At 40.3% G+C, this 27,277-nt stretch overlaps 1 protein-coding gene, 1 long non-coding RNA gene, 5 other non-coding genes and 4 pseudogenes across 7 annotated transcripts in view; 1 reads left to right on the top strand and 10 right to left on the bottom strand.

Moving 5' to 3' along the window:
- Positions 1-27,277, bottom strand: part of TEX14 (testis expressed 14, intercellular bridge forming factor) — a 206,445-nt gene that overhangs the window by 166,411 nt on the left and 12,757 nt on the right. The window lies entirely within an intron of this gene.
- Positions 70-288, bottom strand: LOC149460849 (small nucleolar RNA U3). Its single transcript, XR_016313022.1, has one exon. It is a non-coding gene; the product is annotated as a small nucleolar RNA U3 (small nucleolar RNA).
- Positions 608-788, bottom strand: LOC149460848 (small nucleolar RNA U3; annotated as a pseudogene).
- LOC149460847 (small nucleolar RNA U3) lies at positions 891-1,109 on the bottom strand. Its single transcript, XR_016313023.1, has one exon. It is a non-coding gene; the product is annotated as a small nucleolar RNA U3 (small nucleolar RNA).
- On the bottom strand, positions 10,703-10,817 carry LOC149460846 (U2 spliceosomal RNA; annotated as a pseudogene).
- LOC149460845 (small nucleolar RNA U3) lies at positions 22,289-22,507 on the bottom strand. The gene has a single exon (XR_016313024.1). It is a non-coding gene; the product is annotated as a small nucleolar RNA U3 (small nucleolar RNA).
- LOC149460844 (small nucleolar RNA U3) lies at positions 22,811-23,010 on the bottom strand (annotated as a pseudogene).
- On the bottom strand, positions 23,523-23,742 carry LOC149460843 (small nucleolar RNA U3). Its single transcript, XR_016313025.1, has one exon. It is a non-coding gene; the product is annotated as a small nucleolar RNA U3 (small nucleolar RNA).
- Positions 24,040-24,230, bottom strand: LOC149460842 (small nucleolar RNA U3; annotated as a pseudogene).
- On the top strand, positions 24,045-26,768 carry LOC149460840 (uncharacterized). Its single transcript, XR_016313021.1, has 2 exons — positions 24,045-24,173; positions 25,437-26,768. It is a non-coding gene; the product is annotated as an uncharacterized LOC149460840 (long non-coding RNA).
- Positions 24,333-24,551, bottom strand: LOC149460841 (small nucleolar RNA U3). Its single transcript, XR_016313026.1, has one exon. It is a non-coding gene; the product is annotated as a small nucleolar RNA U3 (small nucleolar RNA).

Genomic DNA, 27,277 nt, shown 5'->3' with positions numbered 1-27,277 from the left:
CAAGAAGCCACATTCTCCATCCCAACAAGAGAAACATAACATACTCTAATTTTTAGACACTATAAAACAATCACTCAGCTTGTGTTTCTTTCCTCCCTGCTTTCAAAGTAAAAGCAGGAAACGGTCACCAACGGCAAACAGCAGATGCAATAAGAAACAACACTGTAAGCCCACTTCACGCTCAGAAAGAAACACTTATACTCCTCATCGTGATTGGTGAGTTTGTACACTTTAGAGCACATTCCAACAGTCAAGAACTATAGAAATGATCCCTGAAAGTATAGTCTTAACTAGTCACTGTGTTAGTTAGAGGGCACATGTTACGAGCATCCCTTTCACATTGTAGTGACCTTTTGAAAAGGAAAAAAAAATTATATATATATATATATATATATATATATATATAATTACACACAGTTAATAACAACATTCCCATACACTAAACTGCTTTCAAAAAATATTAAATGTGTTCCTAACTATAGAACGTGTCTTTCTATGTATTTATGCTCTGAATTCTTTAGCTTACCAGTACCCCAGTCATTACATTTGCATATCCAGCAGCCCTTAACCAAATGAAATTTACCCCGCCTCCTAACTTTTTTTTGTTACTCAGCTTGTGTTTCTTCCCTCCTTGCCTTTGAAATAAAAGCATGGAACGGTCATCAACAGCTAACGGCAGCTGCAACACTGTAAGCCCACTTCACCAAACACGAACGCTAATCATCATGGTTGGTGAGTTTGTACAATGTAGAGCACTTTTTATTTTTCATCCGCAGAGGTGTGAAAAACAAAAACCCAGTGTCTAGACATCAGAACAGGTCCAAAAAGCCACACTATCCATCCCAAAAAGAGTAACGTAACATACTCTAATTTTCAGACACTATAAAACAATCACTCAGCTTGTGTTTCTTTCCTCCCTGCTTTCAAAGTAAAAGCAGGAAACGGTCACCAACGGCAAACAGCAGATGCAATAAAAAACAACACTGTAAGCCCACTTCACGCTCAGAAAGAAACACTTACACTCCTCATCGTGATTGGTGAGTTTGTACACTTTAGAGCACATTCCAACAGTCAAGAACTATAGAAATGATCCCTGAAAGTATAGTCTTAACTAGTCACTGTGTTAGTTAAAGGGCAAATGTTACGAGCACCCCTTTCACATTGTAGCAACCTTTTTAAAAATTAACATGTAAAAAGTACGAATCACTCCACAACATTACTAACAATATTCCTAAACATTAAACTGCATTCTAAAAAATGTTAAATGTGTTCCTAATTTTAGAACGTGTCTCTCAATGCATTTACTTATACTCTGAATTCAATTCTATAGCTTACAAGTACTCCAGTCATGACATTTGCATATCCAGCATCCCTTAGCCAATTGAAGTTTATCCTGCCTCCTGTAGCTCTTACTTTTTTTTTGGTTACAAGTCAGGAGAATCTTAACTCTTTAACAACCACATACATTTGTGCCTTCCTAAAAAGACAGTTTACATTTGTTGCCGATAAATGCTAGAATGTTCTTTCATTACTTAATAATCTACCATTTACAGTAATAGCTGGTTAACAATTATATACACACTATAAAGTAACATAAAAATAGAATAACAGGTTTTGTCCAAACAAGTCAGTAACATAGTAACAACAGAAATTCACTATATATGGAACTTTGAGGGCGCACAAGTATTATTCAATATACACCACTGTTAAAATGCACAAATTTATTCAAATTCTTTAAGCCATTAAAAGTTTATCACTCTCTGGCCAAACATGGCAAAACTAATGCACTCACGTTTCCAGGGTATAAACACCTGGCACAATGAGCTGGTGGTCCAAGTTTCTTTGATTCTGGGCACACAGGCACCTGTGTTTCTGACAGTTCACCGGCTGCCTATACGGCTGCCTATACATCCAGTGGCTCGCTGTCCTCCCAGCTTCCTCTGTGGACAGACTCTGGCTCAGTCAGCATGGTCTGCACCTGGAGGCACTCACAGTAGCTTACACAAGAGGATGGATGGATCGAAGAGACTCAGACTGCCAGCTCATTGTGACAGGTGTTTATACACTAAGAACATGTGGGTGCGTTGCTTGTTATGTTTTTCATTATTAAAAAAAAAGTTTTATACTAGGCGCGCACTTTGCTTGTTTTCTTTGCTCTAGAAAAGGGGAGAAAACATCTCATGGGGACCTGAAATATAATGGGAAACATATGTAACACTTAGAGAGGTCTAAAGGTGTATCCCTTCAAAATAAAAGAAATACATACCATTCTGTTAGCCCTGGTCTATTGTCCCACAATAGGCAGTGAATAATCCCTGGGAAGGAAAAAGGTTACATAGCTGTATACCACAATCAAGAATAGTGGTGTCAAACTGCATTTCATCACGGGCAGCATCAGCTTTATGGCGGCCCTCAAAGGGCCAGATGTATCTATAATGTCTGCAGAGCTCAGGAGTACGCTACATATAGAGTGCAGAATTCAGGAATGCATAACCTACAGAATTCAGGGGTAAGCGGCGTGCAGAGCTCAGTAGTATGCAGCATGTAGAGTTCAGGAGTGTGCTACATACAGAGTGCAGAGTTCAGGAGTGCACAGTGTACTGAGTGCAGGGCTTAGGAGTGCACTGTGTACAGAATTCAGACTGCAGGGGTGCTCTGTGTAAAGAGTGTACAGAATGCAGGGTTGAGGAGTGTGTTACATACAGTGGTTTATGGGTTCTATGCACAATGTGCAACACAGGCTGTCCACATCTCACTTTCACCCCTCCTCCTCGGCTTTGACCTTTCTTGCCCATCCCCCACCTCTGCACACATCTTCCCTCTCTAAGTTTCCTTCCATCTCATCTACCCAGCCTGGCACTAGTACCAGTGTAATAGCAGTGTACTAGTCTAGCCGTTTAAGCAGCTTCACCTCACCTAGAAGGGAGATCATTGATTGGCATCTGTCCCCGCCGTACCCAATTGTGAGTGTGTGCAGGGATCTCTGAAAGCCGCCAAGACCAAAGCTGTCCTTGTAAACGTAGAAGGCTTCTGTGCTTACAAGTGACAGCAGAGGGCGGGGCCGAGGGCCTGGTAGCTGGTAGGCCTTGTGTTTTACATACAGTATGTGACCTAGAACATTAAGGGAAGTTAGTTTAACCATTTGACACCCGGCCTATGGCCAAATGGCGTCCGTAAAAATGTATTAGCTTTCCGGGAGGCCGCCATATGTCGTCCTCCCGCACATGCGCAGTTCGCGCGCTTGCAGAGCCGCACAGCGGCTCGATCTGTCACCGACAGTGTACCTCGGACACGGCCGATGACAGATTTGAGTACCGGCCCCCGTTGCCGGTACCATGTGACCTTCTGTGACCAATCACAGCATCATTCATGCCATCCATTGTATACTAGTGTCTAGCTGTGAATGGTCCCAGCTAATCACATGCACATGCCATGTGATTAGCTGTGGCCAAATCACAGCTAAGCACAAAAAAAAAAAAACCCCTGAATGAATCAATGTCATTCAGGTAAATGCTTGCTTATAGCAAAGTAATTCTTTGCTATAAGCAAATTGTGTAAAAAAAAAAAAAATATTGATCACTTCCCCAAAGTAGTACAATGTTACTATGGTATCATTGTACTACTTTGGTCATAGTGAAATATGGAAAAAAAAAATGTTAAAAAAATAAAAAAAATTTAATAAAAAATGTAAAATAAAAAAAAAATATATATATATATATATATATATATTTTTTTTTTTTTCACACTGTCACCAGTCAGTGTCCCTGATCACCGCCATGCCAGTTATATGATGACGCTGTACTGCACTGGTGACAGTATGTAAAAAAAAAATAGTGAAAATAATTTTTTTCATTTTTTCATTTTCCGAAAAATTATGACAAAAAAAATACAACTTCAAAAAACTCGCCATGCCTCTTATGAAGTACGTCGGACTGTCTACTTTGCAAAAAGTGGTCATTTGGGGGATATCTGTACTATTCTGACATTCTTAGACCTCAAAAAATTAGATTGGCTGTCAGTACTTCAGGATTGATCAATATTCAGATCTATACCATAGTTTGTGAACTCTATAACTTTGCTACAAACTAAAAAATACATCCTAATTTGTTTTTTTTTCACCAAAAGACATGTAGTAGAATACATCTTGGTCTAAATTTATGAAGAACAATTATTTATTTGCAAACTTTTATAACAAAGAAAAACGTGCACTTTTTTTGTTTATAGCGCAAAAAGTAAAGCGCCCAGCGGCGATTAAATATCACCAAAAGAAGCTCTATTTGTAAGAAAAAAATTATAAAAATGTCATATGGGTACAATCTTGCAAGACCGCGCAATTGTCATTCAAAGTGCAACGGCGCTGAAAGCTGAAAATTGGCCTGGTAAAGAAGGGGGTATAAGTGCCGGTAGGCAAGTGATTAAAGAAGAACTCCAGGATAGAAAATCACCCATTAGCATACCTCCTACACAAAACACTGAACAGTTAATAAAATTTTGAAAATCTTTACAATTGAAGTCTAATTGAATTTTCATGACCTCACCTCTGTAATTCAAAAGATAACAGCATATGTTCTGCCAAGAAGGAGGTGTAACAGCAGGGATTACATCATATCCTCACCTCTCTCCGCAGTAAAAGGAAACTACAGTTCCCATCACACAGGGTGTTGTAGTGAATGTGGGTATGTAGTGAATGTGGGCAAGAACACTAGACGTGTAAGGGACCGCCTGACAGCACCTCTATCAATCCCCTGGCAGAGCCTCCCCAGAGTGCGGAGTCTAAGCAGCGGAGCACTTGTTCACCAGGGCCCCTGATGGTGGGGATGGACTTGGAGCGCTCCGGTACCAGGTCGCAGCTGCTAGGTATCTCCAACAGGGGTAGAGGAGTCTGACAGGAGCTCCAGGGGGCTAAGAGTCTGATGTGAGGGAGCCTAGTGATCCCTGCAGGATGGATGGATGAGCTAAATCAGAGTCATACAGACCGGGTCGGTAACTAGCGGGTCGGTGAGGTACAAAACGGTAGGCAAAGGATAGTCGGGTCACACGCAGGGTCAATACTAAAAGATCAGATTTAAAGGGGAACATCCAGGAGCAGAGTCAGGCAGGCCAAGGGTCAGGACAGGAGAAGGCAGCAAGGTCAAACAATCCAGATCAAGATACTCACAACACAGGTAACAGCATACAAAGACCATTCGGCAACAAGTGTTTGTGCAGAGCTGGTTTAAATAGCCTGCCCTGCACCTGACAGGCGTATCCTAGGTCCTAGTGCCTGCCTAGTACTGTCAAGACGACGGGTGCGCCTGGGTCCTAGTGCCCTGCCACCTACACGTCTTGGCAGACACCTACGCCTGTGTAGACCCACGCATAGCGATGGTCCCTGACAAGACCTATACATGTTGCATGTGTCTGAGAGTTTCGATCCACCTACCACTGCAAGTGGGGCTGAATTACATCACTGCTTCCTGGAGAAAGAACTACAGAAGGGATGTGCGAAGACCAATGGCTGGGGGAATGGGAGGCACAGCATCCACTTGTCTTACAAACAGGAAACCAAAGAGAATTAATAGTTTAATTTGAAAATGCAAAGGCTTTTCAGAGCAACTACTGAGTAAACCAGAAGATGGATGACATATTCAATGAAGGAAGGAAATCAACAAGGACATGTAAAGAAGTGTTTGCCCAGAGTTCAACTTTAATTATATAGCTCTAAAGTACCCACATATTTAAAACAGAATTTAACCACTTTCACCCCCTTCTTGTCCAGGCCAACTTTCAGAGCTGTCACACTTTGAATGCCAATTACTCAGTCATGCAACACTGTACCCAAATTAAAGTTTTATAATTTTTTGAGAAAGATAGAACTTTCTTTTAGTGGCATTTAATCGCCAGTCCGTTTTCTTTTGGTGGCACTTAATCGTGGGTTTTTGATTGTGCTATATAAACACAATATATACTGAAATTTTTTGGGGAAAAAAGTTTTCCTTTGTTTCCATTATAAAATTTTGCAAATAATCTCTCTTCATAAATTTAGACCAAAATGTATTCTGCTACATTTCTTTGGTAAAAAAATAACCCAAATCAGCTTATATTTTTTAGTCTGTGTGAAAGCTCTACAATCTACAAACCATGGTGTGTGTGTGTGTATATTTCTCAACATGCAGCGCTAGAATGAAAAGTCTTATTCTAAATCATTACCCTTATACAAACCCGTATATCATCCGGATACATATAATGTCTCTTGATATTGGAAAAAATAAAATAGAACAATGCTCTGAAATGGTGAAATTATGTGGAAAACACGTGACAGTCTATCCAAGGTCAGAATATCAATGGTGACATTGGTGGTACGTATAGGTGTAGCAGGCAATAACCAGATAGCGCTATTCCATGCGCATATGAATGATACATGGGTCATCTGAAATAGGGCATCTAGGATATGGATCGTCTGATGGACAGCCCCAGGAATTCCAGCCTATCAGCCATGCTTCCAAATACTACCAAAGCGATCAGGAACCACCAGAGGGAGCCAGCGATCACGATGTCATCACGGGTCTTTAACCCAGCACCAGGGAGTATGTAGTACACACGAAATCCACCAGAGGGAGCCAGCAGTTAAGATGTCATCCAATGGTCTCCTTTTAAAAGGCAGGCTCATAGAAGAATGAGCCCAAACACAAAGAGTGTCATAGTGCAACACTGCTTTATTAAGAAGAAAATCAATTACAAGGAATGACACTTACACTGTCAAAAAACGCTTTTGGCACCTAGCCAACTGAACGGTCCATGTGGTAGAGTCACTGAGGGCCACTTCCTGACATGTTTCGTGCGATGGCACGTTTTCAAAGGAAGTTGGCCGCTCTCAGTGACAGTTCTTATATGCCGTGGGTGGCGCATGCGCATTGGGAAGCCGTTACGTCATCGCCGTTCGTTCGCGCGGCGGCCATTTTCTAGAAGTCCAGTGTCCACATAGACTTCTATTAGGGACATTGTTGATCATAGGGAGAAGCAGGAAAACTGCCTCTCTACTCACTCTCATAGGATTCCTTTCTTCCCAGATCACAATGATTCTAAATTAACACGATTTGGAAAAGATCCAAAACTTTATGTGGCAGATCTCATGGTTATATATGCTATTAGGCAATGTTTGTTGGAGATTGGCAATCTTACTCCATATGGGTAGAATTGTGCCACATGGCAGTAGAACTACAAGTGCCAGCAAGTCAAAAACTTTTTGTATGGCATGCGCAGACCCATGTGTATAGGAAATAAATACATAAATCAATAATTAAAACATTTCCAATGCCCTGACAATTTGGACATGTTAAAAATCGAAATATTAGTGATCAATAAAAAATATAAAAATGTAAAATATAAAAATATATAGATGTATAAGTATTATAATTTTTGATAAATTAAATTATTTTTTATAACAACATATCTGAATAAAAAACATTTCAGAAAAAGTACTTCATGCGTAAATAAAATAAAAAAATGTGTAAGCTATTGCATTATGCATATTACTACTTTGGAGTATTGGTTATAATACTATAGCAGGAAGGCAAAGGACCATTTGATAATATAAAATTCAAAGAACATGCGCACCTAAAATTTGGTAATGTGGCGCCTGTGTTAGTAAGTGCAAATAATGTTATTTTAAATGATAATAACCAAAAACATCTAAGAATATATATATGAGCAATTAAGACAAAAAATTCCATAAAAACACAACCAAAGGCCTAATAATGTATCAAAAAGTCATCATTTCATTATTGAACTGATTGAACATAGCGGAACGGGGAGAGTTAACTAGTGTCTATGAAACAGTTAATACTGTATCTAATTCTACATTCAGGCCAAGTGGTGCTGAAGTCCGTAATACATAGGTCCACTTGGTTTCCAGCCTCGACACTGTGCGGCGCTTAAAAATACCTCTCCAATGACTACTTATAATATCTATCCCTATGAATTTCAGACAGTGTGGGTTTTTGTTATGGGCCACCCAAAAATGCATCGAGACCGAATGGTCTTTGTACCCTTTTTTAATATTAGTTAAATGCTCTCTGAGTCTGTCCCGTAATCGTCTCGTAGTTCTACCAATGTACTGTTTCCCACAGTTACATTCAAGTAAATAGACGACATGAGTGCTGTAGCAGGTTATTGCTGTTTGTATATCGTATGTTTTCCCGGTGAATGAAAGCTCTTAACTGTTTTTTTGTGAATTCCATTATAAACGCAAAGCATGCAGCGATTGCAGGGATAAAATCCTTTATGGTTAAAATTGAAAGAGAGCTGTCTTGGTGGGTTAACTATATTCGGTGCTAGTGTAGTCAAAGGGAGGGCTTTTCTGAACGTGATTTCTGGATGGCTGGGTAACGCTTCTCCCAATATAGGATCACTCTTGAGAATAGACCAATTCTTCCTAATGATTTTTGTTACTCTTTTGTACTGTATCGAATAATTGGTAATGAAAGGACAAAATCTTTCTTTCTTATGTTTAGCCCTAGGTCCCAGGAGATTCTCTCTTTTAAGATCACCAACTTCTTGAATCTCCTTATCTAGAGTGTCAATATTGTAGCCTTTCTCAACAAACTGTAACTTGAGGGTGTTTGCTTGGGTTATGTAGTCCTCCATTTTATCGCAATTTCTACGGATCCGTAGAAATTGTCCTTTGGGAATCCCATTTAACCATCTTGGGTGGTGGCAACTGTTTATAGGGATAAAACTATTCCTATCTTTCATTTTAAAAAAACTTTTAGTTAAAATTCTTGTTCCTTCATTAAAAAGTGTTAGATCTAAAAAATTTATTTCATAATAACTGTGCTCATACATTAATTTAATATTTAAACTGTTATGAGAGTATTAAAAAAAATTGGTCAATGAAAATTCGTCTCCTTTCCACAGGAGTAAAATATCAATGTAGCGCCTATAAAAAATGAGGTCAGGCCAGTCTCTGGAGTATATTATCTCCTCCTCCCAGTTAGCCATAAAAAGATTAGCTAGGCTGGGGGCAAATTTTGCCCCCATGGCAACGCCCATGGTCTGTAAATAATACTTGTCTCCAAACCAGAAGTAATTATGCGTCACTGCAAAATCTAGGAGTTCTAATATAAATTTCTTCTGTGGTGTTGGAATGTCATCTGCCATATTTAAATATAACTCCGCTGCTGACATTCCATCTCTGTTTTTGATATTGCTATATAGGGACGCTACGTCCGCCATCACCAGATAAGTAGGGTGCTGCAGATTAATAGTTTTTAAGTCTGTTATCACCTGTTTTGTATCTTTTAAGAATGCGGGAGAATTGCTAACCAATGGTTGCAAAAAATAATCAATATAGTCGCCTATGTGTGAGGTTAGTGAACCTATGCCACTCACTATCGGCCTGCCCGGAGGTTTAACCGGATTTTTGTGCACTTTTGGTAGGCAGTAAAAAATAGGTAATTTGGGAGCTATGGGACACAAGTACTCCTTTTCTTTTTTGTACAATATGCCTTCCTCATGACCTCTTTTGAGAATACATTTAAGTGTCTTCCTATAAGGAATGAGTGGGTTAAAATGTAACACCTTGTATGTGTTCCTGTCATTCAATAAATCGTATACTTGTGTTAGATAATCTTTTTTATCCAAAATAACTACTCCACCCCCTTTGTCCGCTGGGCGGATGACGAGGTCTTTATTTTTAAGTAAATCATCTTTTAGTTTCTCCATTTCTCAAGGGCCTTTTGAATCCCAGTTATTTATTTTTAATTTCTCCAAATCCCGTAAGACCATGTTCTTAAAAATGGTAATATGGGAGTGCGCCTGAGGATTGAAAAGAGAGGCATTCCTCAGGTGCGATGATTTTATATTTACTGGACCTTGATTTTTTTTTTTTTTTTTTTTAAGTCCGCAAACGTGCAACTATATCGAAAAAACCCGTAAGTGTCCGCAAAAAAGTGCAAGTGCAAAACACCACACGAAAAACGTGCACTTAGGGGTGTGTTTGTCCTACCCCCGAAAGGGTTGGACCGTTCGCCTGATCCCCCGGGGCACGAAGCTCCTGACAGGGACAAGGTTCCCATTTGGTCCTCCTGGCCAAAAGGCCTGGTGGACCACCGTTCCTTATGCCCAGCCGAAGCCGGACATCCAGTACTAGGCGAGGGGGTTCTCCCGAAGAGAAAACCCCCTAGGGATCAGGGGAGGAAGGAACCGTATGGCCACACATCCTCCCCCTAGACTTCAGGTAAGGCCCGAGGACCCACACCCTCCATCCGTGAAAAACACACACATAAGAACAGAAAAAGTGACAAAACGTGGGAGTGGTAAATAAATAGAAAATAAAAAAGTGGTACCGTGCCTAATAGTGCACAGACCAGGCCCTGAGGCCTGTAGCAAAAATTGCCCCGGACTTAGCCAAAAGACCTGGTCCTTAGGGCGCTGTGCAAAAAGAAGTGAAAAACAGTGGCCATGTGTCATCTTCACACCGTGGGGTCCCACACCCAAGTGTTACTAGTGACACCCCTGAGAGCGTCTTCCCCAGGGGGCACTGAGTTTGCGGACTTTTTGCGTCCCCAGCCTCCGGCCAGACCAAGGTAGCATGTTCAGATCAGGAGGTACTGGGTCTTTCCGGTCTCCCCAGAGGAATTACTCCCAAGGCCCCAGAACGAATCATGGCGCTCCCTGGTTTCTGTCCCTCCGGTACTAGCCTTCCGGACCCCCATCATACCAGTGAGAGTACTATACAACAACCATCCCCGTAAACTAGAATGGTCGGGAGCACCCCCACTGGACACTGATAAGAACAGATACTACACTTGATCTTAGCCAAAAGGCCGAGAAGCGACTGGACCTTGATTGGTAATTTGTCGTGTCGGTGGATTACTCAAAAAATATATTTTTAAAGCCAAGCGTCTCGTAATTTATGAATGTCTATAAAGGTGTTAAATTTATTGAGATTAGTCTTAGGTGCAAATTTCAGACCCTTATTTAGTAGCCCCAATTCTTTATCAGTTTAAACTTTACTGCTCAGGTTAAAAAATGCCCTCTTTGCCTAGGTCCTGCGTTTTTTGTATGTTGAGCCTTTTACCTCCTCTTTTTCCTCTGCTCTTATATTTCTTTTGTATGGAGGGCCCCTCCCTAAAAAATGATCCCGTTGTTGCTCAGGACATGTTTGGGGCCTAATGTGATGGTCCTCATACGGTCGTACTGTGTGGTGGTAATCACAATTATGGTATGGGGATTCATGACGTTGTGTATATGTATCGTTATGCGTTGGAACCCTCTTTCTTGAGTTATTAGAATTACGCTGTCTGTGACCAGAGGGGGTTTGTTTGTAGGGACGACTACTATGGTATTGGTTGTGTTCTCGCCAATGATTTTCTAAATTTCCTTGATAATTGTCTCTATTACCTTTATGGTATTGTCTATTTGAAACTTCATTATATGGTCTATGGTTGTTATTGTTCTGTTGATATGATCTATTGTTATTTAAATGATGTGATCTCAAACCCTATAGCCCATAGAAGGGCTGTAGGCATTGGATAACGGTGTAAATCTATTCCTTGTGGGAATATTGGGTGAAGGTTTATAGTAACTTTCGTGCGGTTGATGAAACAAAGGCTTTGGGGTATGGGGGGTCTGTATGAATTTCTTCTCTCCATATTCCCCCTAAAATTGGGTTTCCCTTTTGTTTGTAAGGGCCCTGTTTCCTCCTGTGGATCATTTGAGAAATCGTATCTTGTAGTTTCTCACTTGAATACTTCTTTTTCTTTATAATCACTCAGATCTCGCACATACTTTCTCTTTTTAATTCTCTGCTCTTTCTCTGTTTTTTCCAATAATAATTTCAGTTTATCGTATTCTACTCTATATTCATCAGTATCCATATATTGTGAAAGTTTCTCTTTGGTTTTGTTTATTTCCAAACCAAGATATTCCAATTTTTTCTTTTTTCTATTAATCAAAAATTTTAATAGTTCTAGGCCTTTATTATTAAAGAATAAATACCAATCAGACTACCAGACTACTCCCCAAAGGAAGCTGTCCGCTCTCAGTGACAGTTCTTATATCGTGTTAATTTAGAATCATTGTGATCTGGGAAGAAAGGAATCCTATGAGAGTGAGCAGAGAGGCAGTTTCCCTGCTTCTCCCTATGATCAACAATGTCCTCAATAGAAGTCTATGTGGACACTGGACTTCTAGAAAATGGCCGCCGTGCGAACGATTTGCGCATGTGCGAACGAACGGCGATGACGTCACGGCTTCCCAATGAGCATGCGCCGCCCACGGCATATAAGAACTGTCACTGAGAGCGGCCAGCTTCCTTTGAAAACATGCCATCGCTCAAAACATGTCAGGAAGTGTCTCTCAGTGACTCTACCACGTGGACCCTTCAGTTGTCTAGGTGCCAAAAGTGTTTTTTGACTGTGTAAATGTCATTCCTTGTAATTGATTTTCTTCTTAATAAAGCAGTGTTGCACTATGACACTCTTTGTGTTTGGGCTCATTCTTCTTCTTAAAGACCCGTGATGACATCGTGATCGCTGGCTCCCTCTGGTGGTTCCTGATCGCTTTGGTAGTATTTGGAAGCATGGCTGATAGGCTGGAATTCCTGGGGCTGTCCATCAGACGATCCATATCCTAGATGTCCTATTTCAGATGACCCATGTATCATTCATATGCGCATGGAATAGCGCTATCTGGTTATTGCAAGCTACACCTATACGTACCACCGATGTCACCATTGATACTCTGACCTTGGATAGACTGTCAGGTGTTTTCCACATAATTTCACCATTTCAGAGCATTGCTCTATTTTATTTTTTCCAATATCAAGAGACATTATATGTATCCGGATGATATACGGGTTTGTATAAGGGTAATGATTTAGAATAAGACTTTTCATTCTAGCGCTGCATGTTGAGAAATATATTGTGTTTAGAAGGTTCTGAGGTATTACCTTTCATGCTAGCAGCTCCACCCACATAGATCTAGTGCTCGTATCTTTCATACATATACATATATATATATATATATATATATACACACACATACATACATACACACTCTATATTGCCAAGAGTATTGGGACACCACTCCAAATCATTGAATTCAGGTGTTCCAATCATCTCCATGGCCACAGGTGTATAAAATAAGGTGCCTAGGCATGCAGACTGCTTCTACAAACATTTGTGAAAGAATGGAGCTCAGTGAATTCAAGCGTAGTACTGTAATAGGTTGCCACCTGTGCTATAACTACATCCATTAAATTTCCTTGCTACTAAATATTCCACGGTCAACTGTTAGTGGTATTATAACAAAGTGGAAGCAACTGGAACAAAAGCAATTCAGCCACGAAGTGGTAGGGCAAAAAAAATGACAGTGGGGTCAGCACATGCATTTCCATGGGTGATCAGCTGCATCCAAGCCTTACATCACCAAGTGCAATGCAAAGCGCAGGATGCCGTGGTGTTAAGCACACAGCCACTGGACTCTAGAGCAGTAGAGATATGTTCTCTGGAGTGACCAATCACACTTCTCTGTTTGGCAATTCGATGCACCTTTCCGGATTTGGTGGCTGCCAGGAGAACGGCACTTGCCTGACTATATCGTGCAAAGTGTAAAGTTTGGTGGAGGGAGGATTATGGTGTGGGGTTGTTTTTCAAGGGTTAGGCTTGACACCTTAGTTCCAGTGAAGGGAACTCTTAAGGCATCAGCATACCAAGACATTTTGAACAATTTCATGCTTCCAACTTCGTGGGAACAGTTTGGGGATGGTCCATTCCTATTCCAACATGACTGTGCACCAGTGCACAAAGCAATGCCCATAAAGACATAGATGAGCCAGGGTGGAGGAATTTGGCCTGCACAAAGTCCTGACCTCAACCCAAAAGTACACTTTTGGGATTAATGAGAGAGGCAACTGCGAGCCAGGCCTTCTTATCCAATATCAGTGCCTGACTTCACAAATGCGCTTCTGGAAGAATGATCAAACATTCCCATAGACACACTCCTAAACCGTGTAGACAGCCTTCCCAGAAGAGTTGAGACTGTTATAGCTGCAAAGGGTGGGCTAACCCAATTTTGAACCCTATGGACTAAGACTGGGATGCCATTAAAGTTCATGTGAGTGTAAAGGCAGACGCACCAATACTTTTGGCAATAGAGTGTATGTATATATAGATATATATTTGAAAAATGATCAATCCTGATGTACTGACTGCTCTCTTTTCTTGAGGCCCTAAAATGCCAAGACAGTGAAGATTCTTCCGAAATGACCCCTTTATAGAAAGTAGACTGTCTAAGGTATTTAGTCAGAGACATGTGTTTTTTAAAGTTGAGATTTTTGTCACAATTTTTTGGGGAAAATTAAGAAATCAAATACATTTTTTTTCAAATTTCTTTTTTTGTACATACTGCCACATACTGATACATAGAGTAAAAGATCATCTGCAAACAGATTTAACTTCTATTGTTTGCCCTTAATCTCAATATCTTGTATGTAGTCGTTAGCCCTTACAGCATTGGCTAAATGTTTCATTAGCCATGGCAATGATATATAACAACAGGGAAAGGGGACATCTCTGGCGTGTTCCATTGGAGATGGTTACAGGAGTGGACAAAAGACCATTCATTTTGATTCTTGTGGTTGGGCACATGTATAGTGCCAATATTTTCTGTAAAAATGCTTGTGGTAAGCCAATATGCCCTAGAGCCACCAAATGAAACACCAGATTAGGGCAATCAAATACTTTCTCGGCATCTGTCGAAAAAAGGCAAATGGGTTTATTTTGTTTTTTGCGAGTAGGAGATTAATGACAAAGCTTTGATAGTATTGTCACGTGCTTCAAGCATGGGTATGAAACTTACTTGGTCTACATTGATAATAGAAGGGATAAACTGTTGTAGCCTGTCAGCCACCAGTTTTGGGTAGATTTTAAGGTTACCATTTATGAGAAAAAAATGGGCAATAACTTGAACATTGGTTTGGATCTTTTTTGGGCTTTAGGTATTACAGTAATGTGTGCTTCCTGGGTCTAGCGAGGAAAGGAGCATGATTCAAATATAGAGTTGAAAGTAGAGTTTTAAGGGTGCCAGGGATTCTTTGAATTGTTTATATAAGGTATTAGAGAACACCGCCTGGCCCAGGGCTTTTGCCAGACGGTAGTGACCTAATCTATTCCTCTATGGTGAATGGATCAATTAGGGCATCAACAATTGATGGGTCAAGTTTGGGCATTACTGTGCCTGTCAAACAGGTAAGGTAGGGAAAGTGGTGAGATTAGAAATATTGTACAAGTCAAAATATTAGGTTTCAAACACTATGGCTATCACTTCACATACCATCCTCTGTTTGGAGCAATTGAGTTTGGGGATATAATTCCTCACAAATTTAGCGTGCCTAAGATCATAATTTGTACATCCAATTTCTCGATATGTTCAGGTTTTTGGAGGCCCTGGAGCACCAGAACAGTAGAAAAACCCACAAAATGACATTTGGAAAGTAAACCTCCTAAGGTATTTTCTAAAAAGCAAATTTAGTCCTTTTTCTGCCACAAGTTTTTGGAAAATGCAAAAACTTCTCAATAAGATATTTCTAACACATAGCATAGACATGCTTCGAATTACATCCCAAAAATATTCTGCTACTCCTCCCAATTATGGGGATACCACATAGTTACATAGTTTGTCTAGCTGAAAAAGACAAAAGTCCATCCAGTTCAACCATAAAAAAAAAGTTATAATCCTATACCCACAGTTTATCCAGTGGAAGGCAAAAAATTTAAGCAAAGCATGATCCAATTTGATCCTGCAAGGGAAAATATTCCTTCCAGAGCCCCTGAGAGGCAATCGGATATTCCCTGGATCAACTTTAGCTATAAATGTTAGTAACCAGTTATGTTATGTGTATCTAGGAAAGAATCCATGCCTTTTTTAAGGCAATCCACTGAGCTGGCCAAAAATCTATTCTTGGGGGAGTCTATTCCACATATTCATTAACAATGGATTTTATTATAGACAACACAACAAAAAAATAGTCAAAAGCAAGATCACTGACACAAAAGGATAAGGTATGCAATACTTCTGATGAAGGACATAACAAATGCACTGAAGTATTGACAAGAAGAGAAACTGAGTACGTAAACACAATATACAAGAAGATGGAATGAAACCTTATAAATTGCGTTAATAGCAACAAGTAATAACCAATGAGCTAGTAGGCGAAGGCCAAAGATAATCACAAAAATCGCATACAGAGGGTAGGAAAAGTTGAGCACGAAGCCTCACTGGACACACGTCAGTACTCTACACCAAGGACTCTCAAGAAAGTCCGACAGGTATATAAAACATTGCAGGTACGATTCTCTAGGAGTATTACAATCAGCGCAAATAGCATGAAGACTAAAAAAAAACAGAGGAAAGAAAGAGAAAGAAAGAAGAAAAGAAAAAAAAAAAAAAGCGAAGAAGGGAGAAACAAGGATAGTAAAGACAAAGAAAAGGCTCCAGGGGATCACGCCAGGAGAGTCTTATACCGACAGAAGAGTCTGGTCAAATCTAGAAGGTTGGGCAACATCAAACCAGGGGCATCAGATCTGCAAAAACTTTGGGTGATTGTCTAAACAGCATGGCCATTAGCTTCTCATTAACCATTATAAAATTAATTTGGTTCTTAACTTAGTATGTATGATGCATGCATATTCTTAGCCCCCAAGTGCATAACCTTACATTTATCAACATTAAACCTCATTTGCCACATAGTTGCCCAATTAAATATTGCACTGAGGTTGGCTTGTAAATTAGAGACATCATGTAAGGCTTGGTGTCACCTGCAAAGGTATTTTTAATCCCAGACCCTATATTGTTTATAAATATATTAAAGAGTAAGTGTCCCAACACTGAACCTTGGGGTACACCACTGTCAACCCTAGACCATTCAGAGTGTGAATCATTAACCACTACTCTCTGAATACGATCTTTTAGCCAGTTTTCTAACCATTTACATACGGATTTTTCCAAGCCTGTAGACTTTATCTTACACATTAGCCGTGTGTGGGGAACTGTGTCAAACGCTTTTGCAAAATCCAAGTATATCACGTCCACCGCCACCCCTCTGTCCAAGGTTTTGCCCGCCTCCTCATAAAAAGAAATCAGATTTGTTTGACAACTTGTCTTTCATGAATCCATGCTGTCTGTTGCTTAAAATATTTTTTTCCAGCAAGAACTCATCTATGTGGTCCTTTATTAAACTCCCCAGTATCTTCCCAACTATAGATGTTAAACTAACAGGTCTATAATTACTTGGTAAAGATTTTTATCCCTTTTCAAATATAGGGACCACATTGGCCTTACGTCAATCCAGTGGTACTATGCCAGTCATTAAAGAGTCCCTAAAAATTAGAAACAATGGCTTTGAAATGACAGAGCTCAATTCTTTAAGGACCCGTGGGTGTATGCCATCTGGTCCAGGTGCTTTACTCACCTTTATTCTGTCTAAATATTTCTGGATCATATCAATTGTGAGCCAATTTGGATCATCTGGAGCTGTGTCAAAATCATGCCCATTATGGACCAGAGCTCCCCCATGCTCCTTTGTATACACAGAGATAAAGTAGGTATTTAATAAATTTGCCTTCTCCTTGTCCCCAGTCACCCATTATTTTGTAAAGGGCCTACATGTGTTAAACTTTTTTACGCCTAGTCAAATAGAAGTGCCCAAAATCCACAGAGCACCTTCGTTTTTTTCTAGGGCATATATTACACATTTATTCAAGGGAGGGAAGAGGGGGAGCACTACTTACCAGTCCCATGCAGGACACAGGAATTGTTACACAAGCAGATCCACCTCCCACGGAGGTAGAGGCTGTCAGCCAGGGTAACGCTCTGAAACAAACATCAGAAGCACCCCCACTGAGACGTTTAACTTGCTGGCCTCCCTGGTCTCAAATGGGGATTTAACAGCCAACCCAGCACGCAGCTACAGGTCTGCACATGCTGGCCAGACTGGGGTGACCATTTAATCTAAACTGCCCAGCCTGGCTGTTGATTCAAGGTCTCTGCAGGAAGAAATTTCAGCAAAAAAAGAAAAAAAAAAAGCTATGGAACCACAGGTCCCAGCAGGGAACTAGGTCCTTACTCCTAAAACCATTGGGCAAAAATAATAATATAGCAGAAAGGGGGTCTATACAAACTAGGAATGCTCATAAGCAGTGCAGAGTTTCTTTTCTGTCTAGTGTCCTACTCTCAACAAAACATTGAAACAGATAAAGCAAATTGCCCTCACTTCAGCACACCACAACAAAAAATGCTCAATACATCCTCCAGAGCAGGGGTCGGCAACCCCCAGCACACGTGCCAGAGATGGCATGCTCCCTCATTTAGAATAGCACACAAGAAGAATCCTGGGAGACCCACCTCCCACACATTAAAGCTGGCAGGCTGATGTGGCTTCATGTAAAGAAACTATGCATCTGGTTCCAGCGTGGCTTGTGCCTGCCCGCCTCTAATCCCACCAACCTCTATTCTCACCAGCATCAAATTTTGCCTAGCTTAGTCCTCAGTAAAGCAATGTGGAGTCAGCTACTGAAGGGTAATTATGCTCTGGTATGCTTTCCTCCTCTGTGGCACAGCACTCTTTCAGCCTGAGCCAGCTCATGGCCAGGCTTTCACTATCAGTGCGCCTGCTCTCCCTCTGAACATTCCCCTCCCTCAGTAGCCATACACCTGGCTCCATTTGGAAGGGATGACATTATAGATAAGTTTATCTGCAACTGGCTGTTAACCCTTTCTGCAGCAAACATTTTGTAAGCACCTCACTGCAATAAAGGATTTAGTGTACATCCACACTTGTGAATGCACTAACAGCCTGATTACATGCGACAAGCAGCCTCATTGAAAGCAATGGGAGTCTGCCAGCTTTCACAGCTAATCCTACCCACTCACTTGTGTGAGGGAAAATGGAACAGCCATTTTGTATGTCAGACATTTTGGTTTTGATTAAGTGGATATATATTGAATGTATATTTTGTTACTAGAAGTCTTGTAACACCAGTATTTCTTGTGTTAGAATGCTATTCACACCTCCAGCTGGGAAGATTGCTATCTAAAGAAACTAGTGGATATAACATGCTTGTGTGAATGTCCATTTACATTTCAAAGAACTCCACCAGAAACCAGAAAGTAACTTCAAAGCAGTCAGCTAGATTCCCATTTTAGGACATATAAATTGTATTCACATAAAAAGTATGTCCTAAGGTAATTGCTGGCTGTGTGAACAGCCAAGAATAATGCAGCTGCCATCAATCTATCATAAAAGTGTACTGCACAGGCTGGGCGGCTGCAGCTAGCTTCCCACAGGTGTCAAAAACAGCAGCAGAATTAGTAGATTCCTGCCATTGTTATTCACACCATATCTAAACACCTGTGCAAATGTAGCCTTACAACAGGGTTTGGGAGCTACTACCTTAGACCCAATAGAATAAAGTAGTAGGTTGCTTTAAACATTCTAAAGTAGTAGTTCTCAATAGAAGTTCTAAAGCAGTAGTTACCAAACCCTGTTATAAAATAGTAGTTCCCAATAGAAGAAACTATTGCCGTAGAACAGGGCTTGGTAACTACTGCTTTAGAACTTTTATTGGGAATTATGTACAACTTTAGAACAACTATTGGTAACTACAATCTTTTCTTCTATTGAAAACTTCAACTTTTAGAAAACTCTGGCTAAAAAAAGAAGCCATAATATTCCCACTGGACATACAGTGATTTGAAAAAGTATTCATACCCCTTGAAATTTTCCATGTTTTGTCATGTTACAACCAAAAACGTAAATGTATTTTGTTGGGATTTTATGTGATAGACCAACACAAAGTAACACATAATTGTGAAGTGGAAGGAAAATTATCAATGGTTTTCAAATTATTTTACAAATAAATATCTGAGAACTGTGGTGTGCATTTGTACTCAGCCCCCTTTACTCTGATACCCCTAACTAAAATCTAGTAAAACTAGAAGTCACCTAATTAGTAAATAGAGTCCACCTTTGTTCAATTTAATATCAGTATAAATACAGCTGTCCTGTGAAGCCCTCAGAGGTTTGTTAGAGAACATTAGTGAACAAACAGCTTCCTGAAGGCCAAGGAACACACCAGACAGGTCAGGGATAAAATTATGGAGAAGTTTAAAGAAGGATTAGGTTATAAAAAAATATCCTAAGCTTTGAACATCTCACGGAGTACTGTTCAATCTATCATCCAAAAATGGAAAGAGTATGGCACAACTGCAAACCTACCAAGACATGGCCGTCCACCTAAACTTACAGGCCGGGCAAGGAGAGCATTATTCAGAGAAGCAGCTAAGAGGCCGTAACTCTGGCAACTCTGGAGGAGCTGCAGAGATCCACAGCTCATGTGGGAGAATCTGTTCACATGACAACTATTAGTCGTGCACTCCACAAATCTGGCCTTTATGGAAGAGTGGCGAGAATAAAGCCACTGTCGAAAGAAAGCCATAAGAAGTCTCGTTTGCAGTTTGCAAGAAGCCATGTGGGGGACACAGCAAACATGTGGAAGAAGGTACTCTGGTCAGATGAGACCAAAATTTTACTTTTTGGCCTATAAGCAAAACGCTATGTGTGGTGGAAAACCAACACTGCACATCACCCTGAACACACTATCCCCACCGTAAAAACATGGTAGTGGCAGCATAATGTTGTGGGAATGCTTTACTTCTAGAGGGACAGGGAAGCTGGTCAGAGTTCATGGGAAGATGGATGGAGCCAAATACAGGGCAATCTTAGAAGAAAACCTGTTAGAGTCTGCAAAAGACTTGAAAGTGGGGTGGAGGTTCACCTTCCAGCAGGACAAGGACCCTAAACATAAAGCCTGAGCTACAATGGAAAGGTTTAAATCAGTGGTCTCCAAATTGTGGCCCATTTGCTTGCCTTTAGCCAGCCCTTGGGGCATTATTCATCCCACTGATACAAGACACTATTCCACCCACTGATACCAACAATGGAACATAATTCCTCCGACTGACATCAAGAATGGGGCACTATTCCTTCCCCTAATACAAAAGATAGGGATTCCAGGAAAGATTCTACTTCCACTGGCTACGGTCCATCCCCCCCTAAAGTCTGAAGGACAATAAATTTGCCCTTTGTGTAGAAAGTTTGGAGACTCCTGGTTTAGATCAAAGCAGATTAATGTGTTAGAATGATCCAGTCAAAGCCCAGACCTAAATCCAATTCAGAATGGCAGGACTTGAGCTTGAGCTACTTTGCGAAGAAGAATGAGCAAATGTTTCATACTCTAGATGTGCAAAGCTGGTAGAGACTTCCTCAAAAAGACTTGCAGATGCAATTGCAGCAAAAAGTTGGCTCTACAGAATATTGACTCGGGAGAGTTGAATACAAATACACACCACACTTCTCAGATATTTATTTGTAAAAAAGTTTGAAAACCATTTATCAATTTATTTTCACTTCACAATTATGTGCCACTTTCTATTGGTCTATCACAAAATCCCAATAAAATGCATTTACATTTTTGGTTGTAACATGACAAAATATGGAACATTTCAAAGGGTATGAATACTTTTTCAAGGAACTGTATAATCAGGACTTGCATACACATATACATTTAGTCAGTGTTTTCTAAAACCAGCCTAAGGCTACCAATAGATGTTTTAAAGTAGTAGTTACCAATAGCGTAACTAAAAACTTTTCCTGGAGTTTGGCTTTTAAGTGTTAATTGACCTTTACAGAAAAAAAAATGAAAAGGTGAACACTGGGGTGTTATGATACAGGATTTGGGAATGATCTGAGCCCTGAGGAAACAGGAATTAGAGCTGATCGGATGTGTGAAAGTGCAGACATTAGGGTGATCTGAGGAGTGAAGATAAAGATAGTGAGGATGATCTGGGGTGTGAAGGTACAGGAATTTGGGATGATCTAAGAGAACTTTATTAGTATGACCACTATCATCTCATTTTATTTCCAACTGTATATTATTTTGCAGACATCCTTGGCTAGCATATTCATTTTAAACTTACCGTACTCAACTTGCAGCACAGTGGTAAATTACCATTTACCTTACAATTGATATTTGAAAGCTCAATGTTCTTTTCTTACCATTATTTAAGTAAGTTAATGCATTCACCTAATAAAAATTATTTTTTGTGACAGAGTAGTAAGTTGACATTTTTATACTAATAGCACTTTTAATTTCTTTGAAAATATTTTCAACACACTGTATAAAAGATTGTCTACCCCTGTTCAAGAAACTGCATTTATTATAATCTAATCTTTTAACCTATTAAAACAATCACTCAGCTTGTGTTTCTTTCCTCCCTGCTTTCAAAGTAAAAGCAGGAAACGGTCACCAACGGCAAACAGCAGATGCAATAAAAAACAACACTGTAAGCCCACTTCGCGCTCAGAAAGAAACACTTACACTCCTCATCGTGATTGGTGAGTTTGTACACTTTAGAGCACATTCCAACAGTCAAGCACTATAGAAATGATCCCTGAAAGTATAGTCTTAACTAGTCACTGTGTTAGTTAAAGGGCATATGTTACAAGCATCCCTTTCACATTGTAGCGACCTTTTAAAAAGGAAAAAAAAAAATATATATATATATAATTACACACAGTTAATAACAACATTCCCAAACACTAAACTGCTTTCAAAAAATATTACATGTGTTCCTAACTATATATAACGTGTCTTTCTATGTATTTATGCTCTGAATTCTTTAGCTTACCAGTACCCCAGTCATTACATTTGCATATCCAGCAGCCCTTAACCAAATGAAATTTACCCCGCCTCCTAACTTTTTTTTTGTTACTCAGCTTGTTTCTTCCCTCCTTGCCTTTGAAATAAAAGCATGGAACGGTCATCAACAGCTAACAGCAGCTGCAACACTGTAAGCCCACGTCACGCTCAGAAAGAAACACTAACGCTAATCATCATGGTTGGTGAGTTTGTACACTGTAGAGCACTTTTTTTTTTTTTTTTAAATCCGCAGAGGTGTGAAAAACAAAAACCCATAAGTAAACAAAAAACATGCAAGTGCAAAACACAAACACAAAAAAGTGCACTTGGGGGGTGTGCTTTAGTCCACCCCCCAAAAGGAGTAGTACCTCTACACCAGTGTTTCTCAACTCCAGTCCTCATGGACCCCCAACAGGTCATGTTTTTAGGATTTCCATTATTTTGCACAGGTGATTTGATCAGTTTCACTGCCTTAGTAATTACCACAGCTGTTTCATCTGAGGGAAATCCTGAAAACATGACCTGTTGGGGGTCCATGAGGACTGGAGTTGAGAAACACTGCTCTACACTGATTCTGCAGGGCACAAGACAGGGACAAAGGTTTTCACATGGTACACCTAGCCAACCACCTAGAGCAGAGAGCTATCCTGAAGAAAGATCTTCCAATAACACAGAGGGAAAAAACCCAACAGTTTCTGAACATCAAAACAGATCCAAAAACCCACACTCTCCATCCCAACAAGAGAAACATAACATACTCTAATTTTTAGACACTATAAAACAATCACTCAGCTTGTGTTTCTTTCCTCCCTGCTTTCGAAAGTAAAAGCAGGAAACGGTCACCAACGGCAAACAGCAGATGCAATAAAAAAAACAACACTAAGCCCACTTCACGCTCAGAAAGAAACACTTATACTCCTCATCGCGATTGGTGAGTTTGTACACTTTAGAGCACATTCCAACAGTCAAGAACTATAGAAATGATCCCTGAAAGTATAGTCTTAACTAGTCACTGTGTTAGTTAAAGGGCAAATGTTACGAGCATCCCTTTCACATTGTAGCGACCTTTTGAAAAGGAAAAAAAAATATATATATATATATAATTACACACAGTTAATAACATTCCCAAACACTAAACTGCTTTCAAAAAATATTAAATGTGTTCCTAACTATAGAACGTGTCTTTCTATGTATTTATGCTCTGAATTCTTTAGCTTACCAGTACCCCAGTCATTACATTTGCATATCCAGCAGCCCTTAACCAAATGAAATTTACCCCGCCTCCTAACTTTTTTTTGTTACTCAGCTTGTGTTTCTTCCCTCCTTGCCTTTGAAATAAAAGCATGGAACGGTCATCAACAGCTAACGGCAGCTGCAACACTGTAAGCCCACTTCACGCTCAGAAAGAAACACGAACGCTAATCATCATGGTTGGTGAGTTTGTACACTGTAGAGCACTTTTTTTTTTTTCATCCGCAGAGGTATGAAAAACAAAAACCCAGTGTCTAGACATCAGAACAGGTCCAAAAAGCCACACTATCCATCCCAACAAGAGAAACATAATGTATTCTAATTTTCAGACACTATAAAACAATCACTCAGCTTGTGTTTCTTTCCTCCCTGCTTTCAAAGTAAAAGCAGGAAACGGTCACCAACGGCAAACAGCAGATGCAATAAAAAACAACACTGTAAGCCCACTTCACGCTCAGAAAGAAACACTTACACTCCTCATCGTGATTGATGAGTTTGTACACTTTAGAGCACATTCCAACAGTCAAGAACTATAGAAATGATCCCTGAAAGTATAGTCTTAACTAGTCACTGTGTTAGTTAAAGGGCAAATGTTACGAGCACCCCTTTCACATTGTAGCAACCTTTTTAAAAATTAACATGTAAAAAGTACAAATCACTCCACAACATTACTAACAATATTCCTAAACATTAAACTCTAAAAAATGTTAAATGTGTTCCTAATTTTAAAACGTGTCTCTCAATGCATTTACTTATACTCTGAATTCAATTCTATAGCTTACAAGTACTCCAGTCATTACATTTGCATATCCAGCATCCCTTAGCCAATTGAAGTTTATCCCGCCTCCTGTAGCTCTTACTTTTTTTTATTTTGTTACAAGTCAGGAAAACCTTAACTCTTTGACAACCACATACATTTGTGCCTTCCTAACAAGACAGTTTACTTGTTACTGATAACTGCTAGATTTAAAAAGTTCTTTAATTACTTAACAAGCTACCATTTAAATTAATAGCTGGTTAACAATTATATACACACGATAAAGTAACAGAAAAAGAGAATAACAGGTCTTGTCCAAACAATTTTTTTTCAATTTCTAAATCATTTAGATTAACTCAAACAAAGTAACTGCAATATAAAAAACGTAAAATATTACAAAATGAAGGTCTGAAAACTTAGAAGCTCTATAAGAAAAGATGTTAAACTACTGACTAGATAAACAAGTACATTGCCATAAATAATGAATCAAAGGAGAATTAAAATCACTATGTAATCTGGTCATTTTCAATGATTGCAAACTAAATATTTAATGTAAATTTGTTTCCAGAGCTGACGGTAAGGGCCACAAAAACACCAAACTCAACCAAAAATGTGAACTAGAGTAGTGATAGCAAGGAATCTAGTAGGGTATAAAACTGATTCATGATATAAAAGCATTTGCTTTCTAGGGTGCAGAACCATAGGTACCCATAGGAATGACAGCAGTGGAGTAGACTGTAGGTGGCCAGCAGTCTTGGATGCGTTTGCAGCTCTGGATTAATGATCCCTTGCAACCAAGTAAAGCAGCAGTGAGGTCCGGTGTTCTTTGCCTGCAACTGCATCCGCAGAACTTTGCCCAAAAGGATTATGGACTCTGGCGGGAACGCAATGTCACGCTTCTTCCTGTTGCTTCTCTGGAGGTCCCTCGGATGGGACAATTGGGACAGTTCCATCCCCTACAACTAGGACACCCCTTGGTACTACCTGGATACCTTCAAGTTTATCAAGGAGCAGGGGCTACAGGGAGTCAAGCCTGACTTGTGGAAGCCAAAGACCATTTACAAGCTCATCAGAGCAAGTGACATTTTGGAGTCGGTTCCAGGCCTGCCTTCAGACACCTGCAAGGTGGTGTGGAGGAATGTTTCTTCAAACATCCTCACCAACAGGCACAAGGACCTGGCATGGATGGCAATCCAAGGAGGTTTGCCTCTCAGGACATTTATGCATGCCAGGAACCTGAGCAGATACAGACACTGCCCCTTCTGCATCATCCATGAGGAAACGTCTCATCACGTTTTCTGGGAGTGCTCTTTTGCTCAGGACCTGTTGAGGGTCCTGGAACCTGAACTCAAGGACTTTGTACCACAGACAGCCATCACACACTTTGGGGTGCTGAATTGACTATTCTGTGGAACTTTTTCTCTGGAGGACATTGACGGCGCCTGGCGGGTGCTGTGTTGTTTTAAGGACGCTTTATGGTGCGCCAGGAAGCGCCTCATCCACCAGCGGGAGAGGATGTCCATTGAGGACTGCCGCAGACTGATCCTCAGTCTGCTCAGACTATACCTTGATGGACTTTAAGGAGGAAGAGGACGTCTGAAGATCTCCCCTTCCCCCTACTCCCCCTTGCGTGTCTTTGTCCCTTCAATAAAGCTTCGGGCCTGTGTCCCCTTCTTTCCCCCCCCCCCCCCACACCCGATGCTTATTGTAAAGTGTAACATCCGGTTTTTTTGCATGACTCTGTAAGGTTAAGAAATGTACTTTGTTTTAGGATGCTATGGTCTCGGGGTAAGCGGTGTTATGCATGACGTGTTGGTCTGGGGATTCGCCCGCCACGCACATCACGCGAGGCATCATACCGCTGAGTGAATGTATTTATTTATTGAATGTATTTATCGTATGCTTGGAACTATATTGCAATGTGGTGCGCTGCGTCGCAGTATAGGGTGAGATGTACCCCGATAACGAGTATCATGTTTTTTTATACTTATGTAATAAAGTATCTTTTTCAATCAAAAAAAGCAGTGAGGTCCTCTACTTACAAACAAGTTCCATTCTGAGTGCAAGTCCAATTTGTTCATAAGGCCAACAAGTCAGTGCTTGCAAACAATGGCTGTGAGCACTGATCAGTGTGTTCTGGAGAAGAGAGCCCCCCACCGTCAGAACACAAAGGCACAGCAGGGGAGATCGCAGAATCAAACATCGCTTGTGTTGATATGACGATCTGTCAGTTTTTTTCCATTAAACCCACGGGGTTGAACAAAAAAAAAAAAATGAGTGTGTGTACCCAGCTTTATATTATCAGACATGCAAACACATGTTAGCACCTCTGAAAGTTTGCAACTTGAACATCCATATGTAGGAGACACACTGGGGTTTATTTACTAGAGTGCAAAATCAGGTGCACTTCTGAATAGAAACCAACCAGCTTCCAGGTTTTATTGCCAAAGCTTAATTGAAGAAGCTGAGGTTAAGAGGCTGATTGGCTATCATGCACAGCTGCATCAGATTCTGAGTGAACCAGTTTTAG

Source organism: Staurois parvus, unplaced genomic scaffold (genome assembly GCF_062004578.1).
Source record: "Staurois parvus isolate SC_StPar_1 unplaced genomic scaffold, SC_StPar_1.0 ptg000220l, whole genome shotgun sequence".
Taxonomy (NCBI): Eukaryota; Metazoa; Chordata; class Amphibia; order Anura; family Ranidae; genus Staurois; species Staurois parvus.
This window is presented reverse-complemented; position numbering and strand designations above follow the sequence as displayed.